Genomic DNA, 7,140 nt, shown 5'->3' with positions numbered 1-7,140 from the left:
TACCCGTCAGCAGAACCTTGCAGTTTTTGTGGAAAGGAGGGACATCCTGTTACCAAATGTTGGAAGATACTAGAGGCTTTAGAGGAGGCCATGAAAAAGTATCACACTTCATCCCCCCTAGTCTTCTTCCTCAAACAAAGGCAAAGGTCAAGCTCTTTATGCATAGGTCTTGTCTACATATGCTACTTGGATACCTGATTTTTATGCTTCTCATCATATAACACTCTCATGATCTTGTTGATTCTCTTTCAGATTGTAGTGGGGCATTCTACTCAACTTTCAATTATTGGTTTGGGCCTTATTCATCTTGAGGATGGCTTTCTTCAGGATGTGTTTGTTGTGCATGAGATTTCCAACAACCTTTTGTCAGTGTATCAGATTTTTTATTTTGGGATGGGGAAGATAGTTGAGTTCACACCACATGATGTGATTATCAGAGAGCTCCATGATCCTGATGTTATGGTGGATATTGGGAGTGTTGATCCTACATCTTAGTTATACCACTTTTATGGTTTTGAGAGTCTATATCTTGTTGGTTCTTTCTTCATAGCTCATGTAGATTCAGTAAGCACACTTTGGCATGAACGTTTTGGTCTTGTCAACTATAGGTATCTACAATAGATGAGCACTCAATATTTGATGCTTGGCCTACCTCATATTTCTTGCACTAATGGTGTTTGTTGAGGTTGTGTGCCTGGTAAGCATCACAAGGATTTTTTTCCTTTCAATAGAGCCCACCATGCTAAGGCACCCTTGGAGTTAGTTCATAGCGACTTCATGTCCTTTCAAACTCCATCCTTTTCGGGGGCCATTTATGTGATCACATTCATTGAGACTTGTCTAGGCATATATGGGTGTACTTTCTAAAGTACAAGAGTGATGTGATTTATTTCTTCAGGAGGTATTAGGCAATTGTGGAGAAGTAGACTGGGCTTTGTATCAAGAAGATACACATAGATAATGAGGGGCATAATATTAATCAGGCATTCCAAGACTTTTGTATTGAGAATGACATCCTTAATCAACTTACAATTCCTTACACCCCTTAGCAAAATGATGTTGCCAAGAGGAAGAATAGAACACTTTGGGAGATGGCTAATTGCATGATTTTTTCTCAAGACATGGACACAAATTTTTGGGTGGAGGTAGTGAATTGTGCAAATTAAATTCAGAATCAGATGCCTCACAAGGCATTGTGATAGATGACTCCTGAGGAGGCTTGGTCCAATGTCAAGCTTGATGTGTCTTCTTTTAGAGTTTTTGGGAGTGCATCTTGGGCATTTATTCCAGATGCACAAAGGAAATCCATGGAGAGGAAGATTAAAAAACTGATCTTTGTTGGCTATTATGAGTATTCTAAGGCATATAGGTTGTTTGATCTTGTTTCTAGAGAGGTCTTTTTTCAGTGAGATGTTCATTTTGATGAGCGCTATCCTCTGATGGATTATCCATCATTATCTTCTCTGTCACTTCCTACTACTTCTTTTCTTGAGGATTATTTTCCTTCTAAGGATGAGGAAGATGTTCCAGTTCATCCCCCACCACTTCCTACGTGTGATTGTAATATTGTTGATGTAGCTAGAGATTGGGCAGGTGGTCATTTTGATTCTTGTCACACTCATTCATAGAATTATGGGATCTCTCTTGTGAGTCAAGCCATTTCTATTGATCCTCAAAAGTTTTTATATGAAGTTATTTCAGAGTGGGATCAGGCTATGGCAGAGGAGTTTTCTTCACGAATGAAGAAACATACTTGGGATCTTGTTCCTCTTCCTAAGAGAATAAATTTGGTGCAATGTAAGTGGGTGTATCATTCCAAGTATGTTGCAGATGGTTTCATTGATAAGTATAAGGCTCCTCTTGTTACTAAGGGATTTTCACAAGTTGAGGGCATTGATTATTTTAGGACTTTTTCTCCAATTGCCAAAATGGATTCTAATTGCCTTGTTTCTCTTGTGGCTTCACAAGGATGGTCATTATATTAGATGGATATGAAGAGTGCCTTCTTTCATGGTGATCTTCATGAGGAGATCTATATGTAGTAGTAAGAGGATTTTTCATAGGACCCTTCACTTGTTTGTAGGTTTCGACATTCATTGTATGGTCTCAAATAGGCCGCTCGATCTTGGTATGAGAAGATGGGCACATTCTTTCTTTCTACTAGTTTCTCATGTTGTCATTCCAATATCATAGTTTACACTCAATGTTAGGAGGGAGATCTTTTGATATTGGTCTTGTATGTGGATGATTTGATTCTTATTGGAAGTTCTTCTTCCATGATTCAAAGTGTTTAGAGAGCATTGATGGAGCAATTTGAGACAATAGCTATTAGTCTTCTATATTACTGTTAAGGCTCAAATTTGCACCCTACTAAACTACAAGTTTAGTAATTTGGCCTAACATGGGATTCACTTTTGCATGTGGGCAATGCGCAACTTGAAATGAAACCTCCGGTTCCTAGGCCGGTTCCTATTGGATAAATCGCCTATTTGCTCTTCTAACAACTGAAAAACTTGGTAGGAAAAGGGAAGAGAAAAGGAAAAAATAAAAATAAACTAAGTAACTAGGTGATTCACCAAAATTTGAGGGAAACTAAAATGATAATGACAGGTCTCTAATTGCAAAAAAAAAAAATTATTTTAGTGGGTAACACTTCTGTTCTATATAGGCCTGCATAAATGTTTCACAGAAAGGTCCTAGACTGAGCAATCAAGGAAAATATATATTCACATGAAAGCTCCATGTTCTTGTGGACACAAACTGCAACCTGCAAACAAAATACACTTCTGCAACTAGGCTCTTGATGAGACAAAATAACAAGGAATAATACAATTCACTGGTTACCTCTATCAATCATGCTATGAACACAAAGATACAGAAAGAAAAAGAAGGCTTGAAAAAGAATATTAATAAAACCTTGCTCCAAAAGATGCTGTCATCATATATTCAGTCTCCAAGATTGAGTTACAGAAAGTATACAAGAAAATATGCTAAGGACAAAATGTTGTCACAAGAGCCCTTTCTGCATAATCAGAACTAACTCTAAAAATAGTGTCTTTTTGCACTAAGTACAAAAAACCCCAACTGATTTGGGTCGGATGCAAGAAAAATGCCTCAAAAAGAGGAGTCTAGAAGACACCAAAAAGGGCTATAAACCTGGAAAAGTCTTCCTTAATAAATAATCAACCCAAAAGAGCACTAGAAACAGCCTCAAAACACTTAACCAAATAATAAAGGCTCCCCAAAATGGTGGAAAAGTCCAACTTCGACCCTTTACCTAAAATTGCTCCAACCTCCCTAGATTTGCTCCATTTGGTTTCAAACAACCTCATGTTCCTAAAAAGACGCTCTTGTCTCCAAAAATATCTCACTCCTTTTGAATGCTTCCCAAGTGGTTATGAGTGATCCTATATGCTCTCCTTATGTCTCCAAACTGAAAAGACTTCTTTCAATGAAAGCCTTATCTCTCCTGAATTAACTCCTCCTTCAAAACTAAGTCAAAAGACTTAGTCTCCTTCTTGCATATGAATATACCTTTTACATTTCGAATAATATTTAATTACAATTTATAATTGCATTGTAATTAAATATCTTTTACAAAAAGATACCATCTTTTAACCAAGGAAGAAAACCAAAAAATAAAATAAAATAAAAAGAATAAAAATAAAACATATTTGATATATCGATGGAAAATTAAACATCTATTTTATCAAATACATTTATTTTTATTACTTTGCATATTTTATGGAAAGCCCAGCGGACTTGAAGGAAAATAAAAAATTACAAAGGGTTTTTGATAACCCTAAAAGTCTTGCACTCCCATCGCATTTTTCATTTTGCAAAGTGAAAACCATTTGGAAGGTTCTCGAGGGTTTGGTGCCGCCATGGATGAAGGGTGCTGGGCTTCCTGAGTCTTCATCTCTGAATGCAAATCCTCTTTTTCTACAGGTATGCTCGCCACATTTACCAGGAAACTTGTTGTGTCCGTTTTTATCTTGCATACACTACGTTTTGCATACATATTTACCAGGAAACTTGTGCGCTGTGTTTTTTTTTTTTTTTTTTTTTTTTTTTCACATTTAGCATATCGCATCACCACATTTTGCACGATTCCAATCCCCCAAGTAAACATTTCCATTTTCCCAACTATACCTCCCAGGCCCCTCTGGCATTTCCTGATTCTATGAACCTTCATAACAATCCCCATTTAAGGTTCCCTCGGAATGAACCAGTGTGAAGATCACCATTTGGAAAAATCTTTTCTCCTGTTCTGTAGCATCCTATATCTTTTGAATTTCTAGAATGCCCTTCCCTTTCACTGCAGGAATGTGATTGTAAGGACGGATATCTTTCTTCAACTGAGTGCTGTGCTGTTTTCTCCTCACACTCCAAACCCCATAACTATGAGTTCGTGAGATCCAAAGGCTCCGGGTTCAACATTCACCCATCCTGTTGCATGAGAACATTATCGTCTCCTTCAAATGTGGATTGAACATCATATTCACCCAGGAGGTTGCCTATGCGGTTTTCTGTTTTTAGACCTTGACCACCACACGCCTCACGGCACTCCTGCAATGTATTCATGTTGTGCCATGTGAACATAGCCTTGTATCCACTAGAAAGAACATGAATAGTCTTTCTATCAGAAGGGGTCCTTTTTCAATATATCCTCTTGAGATCATTAGTTTCACAACTCATTGCATATGTTTTTGCAAGCAAAGGAAGCAAACGCCGCTGATGTGATGGGTAATCAAGTAACAGTATTTCTGGCTCATCGGGTTGTAGATTAAAAGCCCGTCTTGTCAGTGCATATCGAGTTGCAATTGCTAATCCAATCTTGGACTGATAGATAGCACTAACTGCAATTGTTACACGGCCAGTTATTAGAGGGGCCATGAAAGCAGCAAATCTCTGATCAGGATCAATTATTGGAGTTTGGTAATTGCAATCTGGAGATACATCAGCAACAGAGTTCAAAATGTTTTCACGTGGTATACGCAAATTGTCAAACCAAATTCGTCCATTGTCGACTCCATTTAAGCCAATTTTGTGACTACAGTCAGCAATTCGAATTCCTGGACATACATTCCCCTCTTTATCTCTTATTTGTGCAATGAATGCATGCACACCTTCATTCTTTCCATTAATAAGAAGTTGGGAGAAGACTACTGTATGGGTGGCATGATTTGCAGCTCCTCCAATCTAGTACTTTTGGGCAGACTCGCAAGGCGTGGTAATGATAAATTCTTGAGTAGAAGGATCGTAAGTGGTGATTGTTTCAATTCCACGGACATTACTGCCATGTCCAAGCTCAGTCATAGCAAAGCATCCTATCACAACAAAGTCTTCAGTATCCTGTAGCCACTTTTGATGGTGTCTCTTTGTACCAAGGAACCTGATTGCACCACCCCATAAATGAAAGTGTACACCAAGTTTTATACCTAATGAATGATCATATATTCCCAAACATTCATTAACTGCCGTTTGTCTCCTTGTTTCACGCTCTGAACTTGTGTTTGTTAGCCAACCTTTAAAAACACCCTTCTCTAACAAATAATCAATTCTCTTCATGGTCATTTCACGCTGATGTTCCATTGGCTTATTGTAATCTGGGATAGCATATACTTTTCCAGATTTCTTCTTCGCAACAAAGAGATCACTATTAGCCGTCAAGTTGAAAATCCAGTCCCGGTCTTCAACATTGTGACCATGCATCAATTCTCTCATAGCACCAATATTAAAAGTGGGTTTCTCTGTTACGCTATGCATATATCAAACTGCACCAGCTTTGGAAGTGTCCATTTTGTCCATATTCTGGAATCATCACATCCCATGATACCGCATCTTTTAGGCATTTTATCGAACAGTTCCAGCACTTTTTATATTCTTCCACATTTTGTATACAATTCTTCCAGATTTGGATCCCAAGTTCCAAGTAATCCTGTAGATTCATTTAGTCCTTCTTTGAGTTCAAATAATACTTGACCTTCAGCATTTGTTGCAGCTTTTGATGAGATTGTGTTTTATCCTTACTGAATTTCTGACTTTGGCACATGCTGGGATTGATCTTATGTAGAAATGAAGTTCGAGCACGGGCTCGTGACACTCATTCCTGTACCAGTTAATTCTGATTCCATTCAGCTCACTGTTTGAACATGCATTTAAGATTCAAATACTCTTTTTCTTTACCAACTTGTTACATTAAATTGTTCAACTTCATGATGTAGTATTGATCCTTTTAAAATACTCTAAGGTTTCACATTGAAATAATATGTCCCTTAAAACAGTTTATGCATTAACATTTTCTTTCTATGCATATCATGAATAGTAAAGTAAAAGGTTTCATATTTAAAACAAACATGTCCCTTTAATACTTCAGTTGGTTTCTTCATCATTCCACTTGATATTCTGAGATTAGTTACTCTAAAGGGTATGTCGGGCTCATACCCGAAGGGAGCCTCGGTCAGGGGCACATGCCAATTAGAGTAACTAATTATCTGCACATGAAACAAACACATTAGCATAAACATTTCTTTTTTCTGAAGCAGTGATTTGTCTTTATCTTTCCCGCCCTTTCAAAACAGAAATATGATAGACAATAATAAATGATATGTCGTAGGATAATCTTTCATTGCTTAGATCGGTTGGATCTAACACCTCTTCTTTTTTATGCAGGAAAGTAGGAGTTTTCAAAGTCTGAAGATCGAGAAAAAATTCACAAGAGCAGCGGGGCAGCCAATAACCAGTCAAAGCAACCCAAGGCAATGACTAGTTATCCTCATACTCATTTTTTAATTCTATCCTTTTTTGTTTTGGATATGTAGGAAAGATAAGAATGCTAAGCTCACGGCTTGTGTGAGGTTTTAAGAAACTCAGTGTATATAAATATGCTTCAGATGCATGAACTCAATTTGTAATCTATCATTGTTCAATACAAATGAAAAATATCCTCTTTTTCCTCTTTTTTAAACACTGCGATGTATCTTTTGTAAATGCAATCATTTGATAAATATGCATCATTTGGCTAAAATTACATGGGTAATGAAATTTTAGATAACAATTTGGCGACTTCTACTGTATGTATGCCTGCTATACAGGACCCAGTAGCCTTAGAAATCCATTGGGCAATGAGTCTTCTAG

General features: G+C 37.3%; 1 pseudogene; it reads right to left on the bottom strand.

Annotated features, from left to right (window-relative positions):
- Positions 1–4,375: 4,375 nt before the first annotated feature.
- LOC131069909 (acyl-coenzyme A oxidase 3, peroxisomal-like) lies at positions 4,376–6,181 on the bottom strand (annotated as a pseudogene).
- Between the last annotated feature and the right edge of the window lie 959 nt (positions 6,182–7,140).

Source organism: Cryptomeria japonica, chromosome 11 (genome assembly GCF_030272615.1).
Source record: "Cryptomeria japonica chromosome 11, Sugi_1.0, whole genome shotgun sequence".
Classification (NCBI taxonomy): domain Eukaryota; kingdom Viridiplantae; phylum Streptophyta; class Pinopsida; order Cupressales; family Cupressaceae; genus Cryptomeria; species Cryptomeria japonica.
The sequence above is the reverse complement of the archived record's forward strand: the minus strand, read 5'-3'. Positions and strand labels throughout refer to the sequence as shown.